General features: G+C 30.6%; 1 protein-coding gene across 2 annotated transcripts in view; it reads right to left on the minus strand.

The window, feature by feature from the left end:
• LOC126890792 (glycoprotein 3-alpha-L-fucosyltransferase A-like) overlaps positions 1–13,540 on the minus strand; it is a 319,356-nt gene extending 305,816 nt beyond the window's left edge. Inside the window, exon 1 of one of the 2 annotated variants that reach the window (XM_050659984.1) lies at positions 13,394–13,540. The gene's annotated coding sequence lies outside the window, so the exon portion shown is untranslated. Of the gene's footprint in view, positions 1–13,172; positions 13,261–13,393 lie in introns of those variants that run through there. The other variant, XM_050659985.1, reaches the window with a different exon arrangement.
• Positions 13,541–13,875: the final 335 nt, after the last annotated feature.

Genomic DNA, 13,875 nt, shown 5'->3' on the forward strand with positions numbered 1-13,875 from the left:
CAGGAATCGATGGCATACCTGTGAAGACTCCAAAAAAATTGTCGAAATTGGCGTAGATGTAATATAGTCCAAGAATGAAGCTTAAAATAGGACAAAACCTCGCAATTTTTACAGAATGGATATATTTGCTTAAAAGTTTGAGGATAAGTAGTGGATAGTCCAAGGATCAAAATCTATATGATGCCACAAGCCGCTTTTACCGTGGGGGTGGTTGCCAGCCCATCTCGGGATGGAAATTTTTTATTATGTCTTGACCGCAAAAGTTGGTGAAAACATTAATTCTAAGCAAGAAACGGTCAATGCATTTTTTTGATAAAATTAATAGTTTCCGATTTATTCGCTATAGAAAATGTTAGTTTTATATCGAAAAAATTAATGTTTTTAATCAGTTTCCTGCTAATAACTCAAAAATTTTCGTTTTGTCAAAACAACTTTGCTTAACAAAAATGTACCTTTTGAAAAAATTAATAAAACAGTTTTTTCAAATTTTCTTTAAGGCCTATAGTAATCGAGCTATACTTTATTATATCTTAGCTCTTCTTCATCAAATGCTAAATATTGTAGTTTCAAAGTCAAAAGACGGGAAAGTTATGCATTTTTCGAGGATAACTTGTTCAAGCTAATTTAAAGTATTTAAAAATATCTATCTTCAGAAATAAAAAAAAGTCTCTAGCTCAAAAATTAAGTGATTTATAATGAAAATAATGTCAGCCCCTATTTTTTTTTCAGCGAAAAAGTGATCCGAAACAACTCCCTAATCACCACCCTAATTTAAATTAGTCATTGACCTTATTTCGTCTTCTTTGTTTATGTATTATGAATAGGTTCTAGAAGTTTGACCGGATTAGAATGATTAGTTTTTTAAAAAATGGAGTTAAGAGCGAATAACGAATTTTTGTAGTTTGGTAAAAAATGCCCTGCTCTTCAGAATAAAAAGATTAGCATCAGAGTTACGAAAAAATGTTTTAATATGAAATTGTAGTTTATTTAATTCCCAAGAAGACGGTTTGCAAAAATTTTTTCTACGGCAAAATTGAATGAGCTATTGACAGTTAAATCTTAATAACATGCAAAAACCACCTTTACCAACCCTGTCAAAGTCACCTCTTTTTGCGACTGCGGATTTTAAAAAGATTTAATATTAATAACCTTATAGATCTTGTAAGAACCTACAAAATTCTGTTTTACCAAACTTTTTAAGATAAAAAATAAAAAGTTACGGTTAAAAAATCAATATATTTTTTGAAACAAAAGAAACGAGAAATCCAATTGGAAGCATAAAAATGTAAGTTAGCGGTATTTTTAGTCATTAGTCTTATTTATTCTTCGTTATTTATGTATTATTAATAGATTCTAAAAGTTTGACTGGCTTAGAATCATTAGTTTTTAAAAAACTGGAGTTAAAAGCGAATAACGAATTTTTGTAGTTTGGTAAAAATCCTATTTTCTTCAGAATAGAAAGATTAGCATCAGAGATACGAAAAAATGTTTAAATGTGACATTGTAGCTTATTTAATTCCCAAGAACTTGGTTTAAAAAAATTTTTTCTACGGCAAAAATTGAGTGAATCGCAAATGAGTATATTATCGAAAAACATTGATTTTTTCGATATAAAACTAACACTTTCAATAGCGAATAGATCGAAAACTGTTAGTTTTATCAAAAAAATGTATAGAACATTTTTTACTTAGAATTAATGTTTTTATCAACGTTTGTGGTCAAAATATAATAAAAAATTTCTTCCCCCAACATGGGGGGGGGGGAAACAACCCCCATGGTAAAAGCGCCTTTCGGCATCATATATATTTTGATCCTTGGACTATCTTGATCCACTACTTATCCTCAAATTTTCAAGCAGATCGATCCATTCTGTAAAAATTGCGAGGTGAAAAGCTTCAGTTCCTGTACTAATACTTAAAATAATGTGCAACATGATCTGATTCAAAAGTGGATGGTGTTATGAAAGGAGCGAATCAACATTTATCTTTATTCCTGAAAAAGGATCACTAACCGTATGCATCAATTACATAACCATTGCCCTTATTCCTCATACAAGAAAAATCCTGCTACATAAATATAATTAATACACGAGAGAGAGCCGAAGAACAAAGTGGGATTGTACCAGAAAAACGAACGCGTGAGCAGATACTGAACACCAGACAGATATACCAATGCTACTTTGTTTCGTAGATTGTACAAAGGTTTTCGAATCAGTATAATAGGATCCCTTCTGGAGTGTAGTGGAAAATATCGGAGTAGGTACCTAATCACCTAGTTAACCTAATAAGAAATCTGTGTGATAAAAACTTAACCAAAGTACACGAAATATATTCAAATGCGTTCAAAACAAATAAACAAACTAGACAGGGCTGCAAACTATCACCATTATTATACCGGGTGTCCACTTATATTTTCCCCCATTTTAACTACCTATAACTTCTAAACGGCTCAAGATAGAAACATGAGGTTTTCGCTGAAATGTTTTATTTTCGTAAAAGTTTTGTATGAATCGATTGAGTTTTCTATATCGCTTTCAATTACGAAAATAAAAAATGGCGGATTTTTGAAAAAAACTTTGTTGACTTTTTTTTAATGGAACACCCAGTATATTTTTTTGTAAATTGAAAGAACGATCATTCACCTATCCAGCGATATAAAGTTTTTTAAAATCGGTTGTCAAATCACTGAGTAATTAATTTTTAAAATGAGAGGTGTAACGTGAATATCACATACCTAAATAACATAGCTAAGCAAATTATTGATATTATGTTATGTGCTTCTCTCATTTATTATTGCATCTCTCATTTTAAAAATTAATTGCTTAGTCACTTGACAACCGATTTTAAAGATAATTACATCACTGGATAGGTAAATGACCATTTTTTTTCTCAAGTTAAAAAAAATATACTGGGTGTTTTAATAAAAAAAGTCAACAACGTTTTTTTTTTTTCAAAAATCCGCCATTTTTTATTTAAAAGCGATATGAAAAATGGCCATTTACCTAAAAACTTGAAAAAACGGTCATTTACCTATCTAACTATATAAAAATTTTCAAAATCGGTTTTCAAATGACTGAGAAATTAATTTTTAAAATGAGAGATCCAATGTGGAAATCACATAACATAATATCAATTTGCTTAGTTAGAGAGTTGCACCTCTCATTTTAAAAATTAATTACTCAGTGATTTGACAACCGATTTTGAAAAACTTTATATCTCTGGATAGGTGAATGATCTTTCTTTCAATTTACAAAAAAATATACTGGGTGTTCCATTAAAAATAAGTCAACTACGTTTTTTTCTTAAATCCGCCATTTTTCTTTTCGTATTTGAAAGCGATATAAAAAATTCAATCCATTCAGACAAAACTTTTACTAAAATAAAATATTTCAGCGAAAACCGCATATTTCTATCTTGAGCCGTTTAGAAGTTATAGGCAGTTAAAATGGGGGAAAATATAAGTGGACACCCGGTACAACAGATATTTTGAATATATAATGAAGAAATTAGTAGTACTAGACTAATGGGATGGAGAATTAACCTGAAATGATTACCATCACCGAACGGCTAAGCCGGATAAGCCAAGAATTCGGACTTCCGATCAACATTGGAAAATAAAATAGCTATTTGTATAACAAGGGAGGAAAGTGCTACTTTTCCTCCCGAGAATGAAGTTTACTTCATTACATGAAGTTTACTAGTAATCATTCAAGGGAGGAAAAGGCACTTTACTCCCATGTTATACATATGGTTTTTCCACCTTCCTCAAATAACAAGTAATTTTTTCATTTTTACCTAATTTATTTATGTAACTAACCAACAAAATTTATTAGAACTAAAAGTAACAAGTAGGTACAATATAACTATCAACTGTCAAATATAAGTCAAATTATTAATGTAAACATTGTTAAATCAGAATAACAATTTACTGTTTTTTACCATTCTGCAAAACACAGAGTGTTTTTAAATAAACGTTAAAATATATAGATACTTACGTAATAGAAAATATATATTGTACAGGGCGTCAATAAGTTAAATTTCATGAATGAAATACCATGACGTCACTTTTACTTTTCCTCCCTAGAGAGGAAAAATATTTTCCTCCCTAGGGAGGAAAAGTACAACTTTGCTCCCTATAATCAGGTCCGGAAAAGTATACTTTCGGTAGAGGTAGGTGGAAAAATAATGATCGTAGACAGGGCAAATAATAATCTACCGCAAATACACCAAGTGGTGAATTTTGAGCTAGTATACAGATTTATATACCTACTAGTGGACTCCCTGATAACCAACAATGGCGATTGCTGGCAATCCCGCAACTGGTAAATTAATTAAAATATGAAAAACAATAACAAGGAGTACTAAGCTCAGGTTGGTTAATTACCTTATTAAATAAGATATAAACCTTCGAAATGTAGGTATACAGAAGAATTCTACGCGTGTCTTGAACAGAATAGAAAATCAACCTGTCAATTCTGGAAGAGATTCATATAAAAGACAAGCTATTAAAAAAAAGAATGTGTGTGTACTTTGTACTCACGTAAGAAGTTATTCTTCTATTATATAATTTCAACGAAGTAAATATACTTAACAGGTTATTTCTATTTTATTTAAATATTAAACTAACTTTCTTATCTACCACTTTCAAAATTTTTTTATTAAAACAACCAAAAATTAAAAAAAATATGAATCGTCCAGGATTGGAACCCGTGACCGGTGCGACCTTCCAATCACTGACCCAACGCCCTACCAACTACGCCACCGAGCTTCTTTAAATGACACGTAAGTTTCGGATATAATTACACAACACGGTGACAAATAGACATATAAAAATGTTATACCTACATAATATTTTATTATCTTACTACAGAGAAAGACAAATCCAAAAATTATAATAAATAATACATTTACTAAAAACACTAATATATTCTTTTAATGACTTATTTGCGCTGATACAGATACATGCATACCTATCTTGAAAGATTAGCAACGAACTATTACTGTCTGTGTGTGCATGCGCGCAGATTTATGAAATTTTACTCTCAATCGCATCGCGCCTAAAGAAAAATAACTTCAAAAAGTAAACCGAACCTACCTAAATTACTATGGCCACATAGAAGAACGGGGATCAATAAACTATTACAGTATAAGGAAAGGTAGAAGGCCGAAGGTGGAAGATCTTTAACACAATGGGCAGATCAAATGAAGACTCTGGGAAAATCCCTTCATGAATCTGTCCATCTGGCACAAAATCGCAAGCCAATGAAAACAGCAAGCAAATAATTTTTAGAGTGCCACCACTCCCCGACAAGGGCTCAAGGTAAGAGGAAGAGGAGTGTTATGTTCAATCAAGAAATCTACGGTTAACGATATACAGGGTGTCCCGAAAAGATTGGTCATAAATTATACCACAGATTCTGGGGTCAAAAATAGGTTGATTAAACCTCACTTACCTATATACAATAGTGCACACAAAAAAAGTTACAGCCCTTGTAAAGTTACAAAATGAAAATCGATTTTTTTTAAATATCGAAAACTTCTAGAGGTTTTTTATTGAAAATGGACATGAGGAATCTTTATGGTAGCAGGATCTTAAAAAAAAATTATAGTGAAATTTGTGTACCCCATAAAAATTTTATGGGGGTTTTGTTCCCTTAAACCCCCCCAAACTTTTATGTACGTTCCATTTAAATTATTGTTGTGGCACCATTAGTTAAACACAATATTTTTAAAACTTTTTTGCCTCTTAGTACTTTTTTCATAAGGCAGTGTTAATCGAGATATTTTGAATATTTGTCGAATCCACCACCTATTTGTATATGGTTAAGTATGATTATAGACACTTGTTAATAATCTGAAAATTTATTTATAACTTAAATTTTTTGGTATATTTTGAAAAAGAAGCCACATCTCGATAAAAGTTGACTTATCAAAAAAAGACTAAGAGACAAAAAAGTTTTAAAAACACTGTGTTTACTAATGGTACCACAATAATAGTTTAATTGGACCGTACACAAACATTTGGGGGGTTTAAAGGAACAAAACCCCCATAAATTTTTTATGTAAATATAGTAAAAAAGTAGCCGCATCTCGATAAAAACTGGCTTATCGAAAAAATACTAAGAGGCAAAAAAGTTTTAAAAACGTTGTGTTCAACTAACTGTACCACAATAATGAATTAATTGGTACGTACACAAAAGTTTGGGGGGGTTCAAGGGAACAAAATCCCCATAAATTTTTTATGGGGTGGAAAAATTTCACTATAATTTGGTTTTAAGGTGGGCCTGTCATAAGAATGATACATGCCCGTTTTCAATAAAAAATCTTTGAGAGTTTTCGACATATTGAAAAAAATCGATTTTCATTTTGTAACTTCAAAGGGCTGTAACTTTTTTTATGAGCACATTTGTACTAAGGTAAGTTAAGTTCAACCGAACTATTTTTGACCCCAGAATGTGTGGTATGATTTATGACAATTCTTTTCGGGACACCCTGTATAGTCCGTTCTTTAACGGTAAAATATTGCAAAATCTCTAAATTTTAAAGAACCGCTTGAATTGACATGAAATTTGGCTTACACATAGCTAACAAGTCAAAGAAAAAAAGTGATATTGTGCCGATATGTGCTTTTGCCCTGGGGGTGGTTTTCACCCCCTCTTGGGGGTGAAAAAATATTCGTCCAAAGAAAGTCAGGAAATGGATAAACTGGCTAATTTTAAGTAACTTTTGTTCTATAGAGTTTTTTCACTAAGTCAATACTTTTCGAGTTATTTGGCAGTGAATATCTTCATTTTTTCAAATAACTCAAATAGTAAGTATTTTGTCGAAAAAACGTTCTTAGCAAAAATATAGCCTGTAAAATTTTTTAAAAAATGTTGTATATATCATGTCTTTACACCTAGTAGAAGCAGAGTTATAGCTAATAAAAAATAGGTTCATATTCGTCAAATTGAAAATTGAATACTTTAAGGTGAAATAACCAAAAATAAAGCACATTTCGGGGAAAACTCATTACAACTTATTTAAAGTGTTTAAAAAAAGCTTTATTTTTGTTTTATAAAAAAAATTTCTAGCATAAAAATTAAACAAGTTACGCTCAAAAAAAAGTTAGTCTTTTAGTTAGTCAAAAAGTCAAAGCACTTTGAATCGATGAAACTTACAGATCATATAAACACAACATAAGTATTTAAATATTTCAAGATGAAATGGAAAAATATTTCAAGCATATCAAAAAATTTATATTTTTCTTTACATCAAGAACTTCCTCCGCCACCTGAATACATATTTAAGTATAACCTGTCAAAGCAAGATATTTCTACTATCGTCAGATTAAAAACTCGACACGGAAAATATGAGGCACATCTGCACAAATTAGGAATAGTTAATTCATCAGTCTGTTTTTGTGATAATGTTTCGATTAGAGATTTGAACCATATTTTCTTTGAATGCAAAATTAACGAGAGATATATAAATCAATTGTATTACAATTTACGACAAACACAAGTTCATTTTCCAATTAGTATAGAATATCTACTAAGTTGTCATAAAATGGAAATATTTAAATTACTCATAAACTACTTGAAAGAAACAAATATAGTCATTTGAATCAGATAGGTGGGAATATAACAAAACTAATAAATTGAGGTAAAAATAAAATAAAAATCTGTGGCTAACGGACCCGCATCCAAGCCATTTTTTCACACACACACACACACACAACATAAGTAAAATAATTTGTGGAGCGGTAACGATTAATTTCATTAAGATTTCATTTCAGTTGCTAATTAGAGGGTGGTCTTCCCGATTTTTTTTTGAAAAAACACAAGGGACCAACTTTATTTTGAGCGTAACTTGCTTAACTTTAATGCTAGAAACTTTTTGTAAAAACAAAAATAAAGCTTTTTTTAAACACTATAAAAAAAGTTATAATGGCTTTTCCTCAAAAAGGGCTTAATTTTTTGGATATTGCACGTCGAAATGTTCTATTTGAAATTTGGTGAATATGAATCTATTCTTCATTGGCTATAACTCCGGTTCTACGAGATCCAGAGACCTAACGCGTACACCATTTTTTTTTTTTACTTTTTTATAAGCTATATTTTTGTTAAAACGTTTTTTTTTGACAAAATACTTACTTTTTGAGTTATTTGCGAAAAAGCGTCTAAAAATGTGGTTATTTTGTTGAAAAATGAACATATTCACTCGCAAATAACTCGAAAAGTGTTGACTTGGCGAAAAAGCTCTATAGAACAAAAGTTACTTAAAATTAGTCAGTTTACCCATTTCCGGACTTATTTTGGACATATATTTTTTCGCCCCCAAGAGGGGGTGAAAGTCACCCCCAGGGCAAAAGCACACATCGGCACAATATCACTTTTTTTCTTTGACATGTAAGCTATACGTATGCCAAATTTGATGTCAATCCAAGCGGTTCTTTAAAATTTAGAGCAAAAACCGTGAAAGAATGGACTAATAGCTGCTTAGCCATGTTCTAAGTTGATCCACGGTACTTTACTTGGTTATATATTATTGAAATATACCTTATTATACTATAGACCTCTTGGAAGTTCACTAATAGCCATCGAGACGCTCAGTGTGGGGGATGAAAACTCCCCTGTCCAGTCTGTTCTAGCATGAGTCGCACAGGTCAGACTCAGTTTCAAACCGTACAGATCTATTACACTTGAAGATTCCAGTAACTGTTCTCTCAAAAAGAAAAATTTTATCGCTGCAACTATCCAGGGAAATATAATAAGTGTATTAACAAACTAATGTAGACGGCTATAATGACACGAAGATGTATGTATCACAGTTTACTTGCCATAATGTTTTGGATTACATTTTTGGTCTGTTTTGTGAATTATTAGGAATAAGTACTTATTAATAGATTTTGCAAAAATTTTTCAAATCGAAACATGTAGGTACTTACAGTTTATTATCAGTCTAAACTTGTTAGTCCTAATATTGAGTTTTCTTTTTAAAAGCATCAGTTGATATTTTAAATTTATTGATCATTACTGTCATGTTATAAGACAATTTGTGTATCACTGTGTCTTATCATTTTGAAGGTTAGTTTTATAATATCCACTCAGGCCTGGATCCCACGTACCAAAAAAAGTTTATTATTAATAGCAAGCTGAAAATTTGTTAATAACTTAACAGCCTGGTCGGAAAAACTTTGATATATTGGAACACTGGAACAGGGGAAGTTTCAATTGTGGAATGTGATATTAATTGTGGAACATGTCATCCTGACAAGTTTATGATTGTGAAAACTAGCAGGTTGTTTTTCAATTTATTCACTATAGACCAGTAAGGATCTGTGAAAAAACGTCTATTTTTGGATGTGAGAGCTGGCATTCGGATTTTTACAGATAAAGTTAGGTGACACCTTCAGTAATAATAATTGACTTATGCTCCTTCTCAAATATGCCCGGAACATTAATAAAAAAATTAAAATATTTAAATATTTCGAAAAACGTCCATTTTTTTCTGCTTTCTTTGCTTATAACTTTAAAACGATTCGTTTTGGAACAAAGTCGTAGAAAAATAAAATAAAGATAATTGAATTTTGTATGATATACGACTAGTCAAAAATGTGTTAACGTATTACCTTTCCTGCAATATAGCAATAAATACAAAATAAGGGGGCAAAATACGCCTGTTGTTATTCAATGTTTTTAACCATTTTGGTAGCACTTAGAACCTTAGTAATTCACTTAGGAAATTCTTTTTAACATACTTAAACTGTGTACCAAATTTCATTAAAATCGACCTAATAGATTTTGCATAATAAATTTGCAATCTAAATGTTTTTAAAAAAGTTCAATTTTTTAAAAATCTGTCTGAACAAAAAGTATACCATTTAGAAGTTGTCTAATTTTTTTACATATAAAGAGGTGCTCTACCTATCTAATACACTTTACAGAATTAAAATCGGATTATTTAAGGGGCCTCAGCAATGTTTTAAACTTATAAACAATTTTTTGGCTTATAAACAAATAGGTTTGTTTAATAATAAAAAATTAATTTTTAGCAATGCAAATAATTAAAACCAGTATAATTTGACTTAAACTTTCAAATGCTGTCAGTAGAATTGCTATTTTATTTTTTAATCAAAAGTTATTCGCGTTCAAAAATTGCAATTTTTTGAATTTTTGAAAGTTCCACTGCGTTTATCTCGAAAACTATGCATCCTACGAAAAAACTTGTAAGAACATTTTTTGCTTAGAATTACCCAAGAAATAGAAAAACATGTTTTATTTTGCGAAAAATCGATGTAATGTAATTCCTCATTCTTTGTTTATAACAATCTTATTGACATCCGGATCAACTGTTACCCAAAAAAATCGTGTTCTACGGGTGGTCAAAAAATACATAAAAATCTTGGGTAAGTCCATCTAAATAAAGGAGCCCGTAGCACCCCCTCCTGGCCACAGGACTAATTTGTTTATAAGCCAAAAAATTGTTTATAAATTTAAAACATTGCTGAGGCTGCTTAAACAATCCGATTTCAATTCTGTAAAGTGCATTAGATAGGTGGAGTGCTTTTTTAGTGTAAAAAAATTGACAAATCTTTGTATGTTCTAGTTTTTGTTGTGCAAGATTTTAAAAAATTTTAATTTTTTTAAAAAAAGTTTAGATTGCAAAATTATTAATCAAAATCTAGTAAGTTAATTTTAATGAAATTTGGTGTACGGTTTTAGCACATTTCAAAAATTTTATAAGCGAATTAGGAAGGTTCCAAGTGTAACCTAAGTGATGGAAAATCATTGAATAAGGACAGGCTTGTTTTGCACCCTTATTTTATATTTATTGCTATTTTGCTATTTTGCAGCAAGGGTGATAAATTAAGACATTTTTAACCAATCGCATCTGATAGAAAATTTAATTATCTTTGTTTTATTCCTATACGACTTTGTTCCAAAATGAATCTTTTTAAAGTTATAAGCAAAAAAAGTAGAAAAAAAAACGAAATTTTTTGAAATTTTTAAATATTTTATTTTTTTTTATTAATGTTCCGAGCATATTTGAGAAGGAGCATAAATCAATTATTATTAACGAAGTTATCATCTAGCTTTATCCGCAAAAATCTGAATGCCATCTCTCACATCCACCTAAAAACAAATCCTTACTGGTCTAATAGCAAACTTATATAATATATCAAAAAAGGGTTTGTCCGACAAATATGTTCGACACGTAGAATATGTCATGGTGATAGATAATCTATCACCAACTTAATTCCTGTCATTTGACATGTTATACGTGTCGAACTTATTAAAATGCCCAACAAATTACTTATATTATATATTACATAACTTATTAAAAGGCCCAAACAACCTGATTGTAGGGAGAAAAGTTGTACTTTTCCTCCCTAGGGAGGAAAAGTAGAAGTGACGTCATGGTATTTAATTCATGAAATATAACTTATTGACGCCCTGTACAATATTTATTTTCTATTACGTAAGCATCTATACATTTTCACGTTTATTTATAAAACATCCTGTATTTTGCAGGATGGTAAAAAACAGTAAATTGTTATTTTGATTTAACAATGTTTACATTAATAATAATTTGACTTATTTGACAGTTGACAGTTATATTGTACCTACTTGTTAGTTTTAGTTCTAATAAATTTTGTTGGTTAGTTACATAAATAAATTAAGTAAAAATGAAAAAATGACTTGTTATTTGAGGAAGGTGGAAAAACCATATGTATAACATGGGAGTAAAGTGCCTTTTCCTCCCTTGAATGATTACTGCCCTCCGCTACGCGTCGGGCAGTAAACTTCATTCTCGGGAGAAAAAGTAGCACTTTCCTCCCTTGTTATACAAATAGCTATTTCATATATTAGATGTATACAGTTTGCTATTGAATAAACTGAAAAACGACCTAGTAGTTTTCACAATCAGAAACTTGCCAGGATGACAAGTTCCACAATTAAAATCAATAGCAGTCTGATTTTTGCATGAGAGTTTAATGAAAGGGAAACAAATCAATTGAAAGTTCTGTCCGACAAAATACATTGACGTTTTCGTAGGACTTCCCAAATTTTTAACCTGTTCTATAATTAAAACTTCCTCTTTTCCAGTGTTCCCGTACATCAAAGTTTGTCAGACTAGACAACGTAAACTTTTTTTGGTATGCGGGATCCAGGCCTACTTGTTATTATTTTATATAAACAACAGAGACAACTTATACATAGTTTATTGCAGAGTTTTTTGTGCTGTGTCTAATTCAGATGAAGAAGTGGGCAAACTGAGCGACTTCCCGGGAGCCAAATTTTGGGGGACGCCAATATAAAAATAAAATATTTTTACATTCAAAGTACCCGTACAGCGAAATATTTTAGTACATATATTTTTATTTTGAAGAAGATATTAATGACAGCGATTTAACAATCAAGGAGCGTTTAGTAGCTACCAATTTTTGTACAATAACTTACAAAACTAACAAGGACCACCCTGTATATACTGTTTAGATACTTTTTCAAAAATGTATTATCAAATAAAGGGGATATTAAGGATCAAAATGTGTTAACGGTGGTGGTTTTTATGCCCATGTGTGTATATTATTTGAATATACTTTTTAAATATTTTATTGTAAACATACGGTTTAAGGGCGTAGGCGCAAAATTTCGATTACAATGCTTTTTAAATGCAATAATTTTTACATTACATTAAAAAAAAGATTACATTATTACAGAGGGCCGAAAGTCCCTTAGAATAAATAAAAAGTTTCTTTTCAATGAAATATTTGACATTAAAAATCACACTAATTTTTTTTCGCACCTGTAACTTATTAAAATAAATATTATGTAAGTTTTTAGGGACTTTCGGCCCTCGGAAATTACGCGTCCAATCTTTTATTCTGCATTTAAATTTTTCAAAAATACTTAGGTATTAGTTTTCTCAGGATTCGAAAAAAAATGAATGAATTTAAAAAAGCATTAGGGTCGAAATTTTGCGCCTATTCCCTTAAAATTTGCAACTAAACTTAAATCTGCACTTTTTCTTGCAATGCAACATTTATTCAAATTCAGTATTATTAATTCCAAGTATAAGTTGTTTATTAATATTAGAAAATACCTAGATAAATATTGTTAACATAAGGAAATTTTATAATTATGTACAAGAATGTTGTAAGGTCGGATTAAAATGTATATTTCATACCTGATCTAATTTTTTTATTTACAAATATGTAACACTGCTCCGAAAAACAAACCGAAGACTTTAATGAGAAATATCATCAATACATCCAACCGAGTTGACAATTTGTTTTAACTGTTACACTAACACTAGGCTGGAAATTGTAGAGAAGTGATAACGAAAACCACAAACCAAAAGCATAACGGATTTTTCTTAAAATTAACAGATAAAATAAGGTGACTCACCTCATTGAAGGGTTGCAGCACCTCTCGTACATGACACTGACTGGCTGTCACATCTTCGAGTCCGGAAAATCTATATTTTCACGTCGAGGAAATGGCGCGTGCGCACGGCAACCGGAAAGTCTTCGGAAAGCAGAATCGTTAGGGAAATGTCTGAAAAAGGGAGACAACTAAAAATTTTTTTTTGTTTTCGACTTGCTGCCCGCGCTTGCAAAGTTTGATTTTCTTATAGGTTAGTGGGTATTGTTTGTATTCATGAGTGTGTGACAATGTTTACGATGATTTGGTTTATTTCAACGGCGGGTTTAGGGGTCATAGGTACTCATTGACCTGTTGTGAATTTATTCGGTCTAAAACGTAGAGAAATTACAGTATACCTACATCTGTTAACACTTTAAAATTTAATACTATTTACCTAATAAAAACTATTATTAATATGTAACATTTTCTAATGAAATGTAAAAAATGAATTACTAACTTAAATA

The sequence above is a fragment of the Diabrotica virgifera genome, chromosome 8 (assembly GCF_917563875.1).
Source record: "Diabrotica virgifera virgifera chromosome 8, PGI_DIABVI_V3a".
Taxonomy (NCBI): Eukaryota; Metazoa; Arthropoda; class Insecta; order Coleoptera; family Chrysomelidae; genus Diabrotica; species Diabrotica virgifera.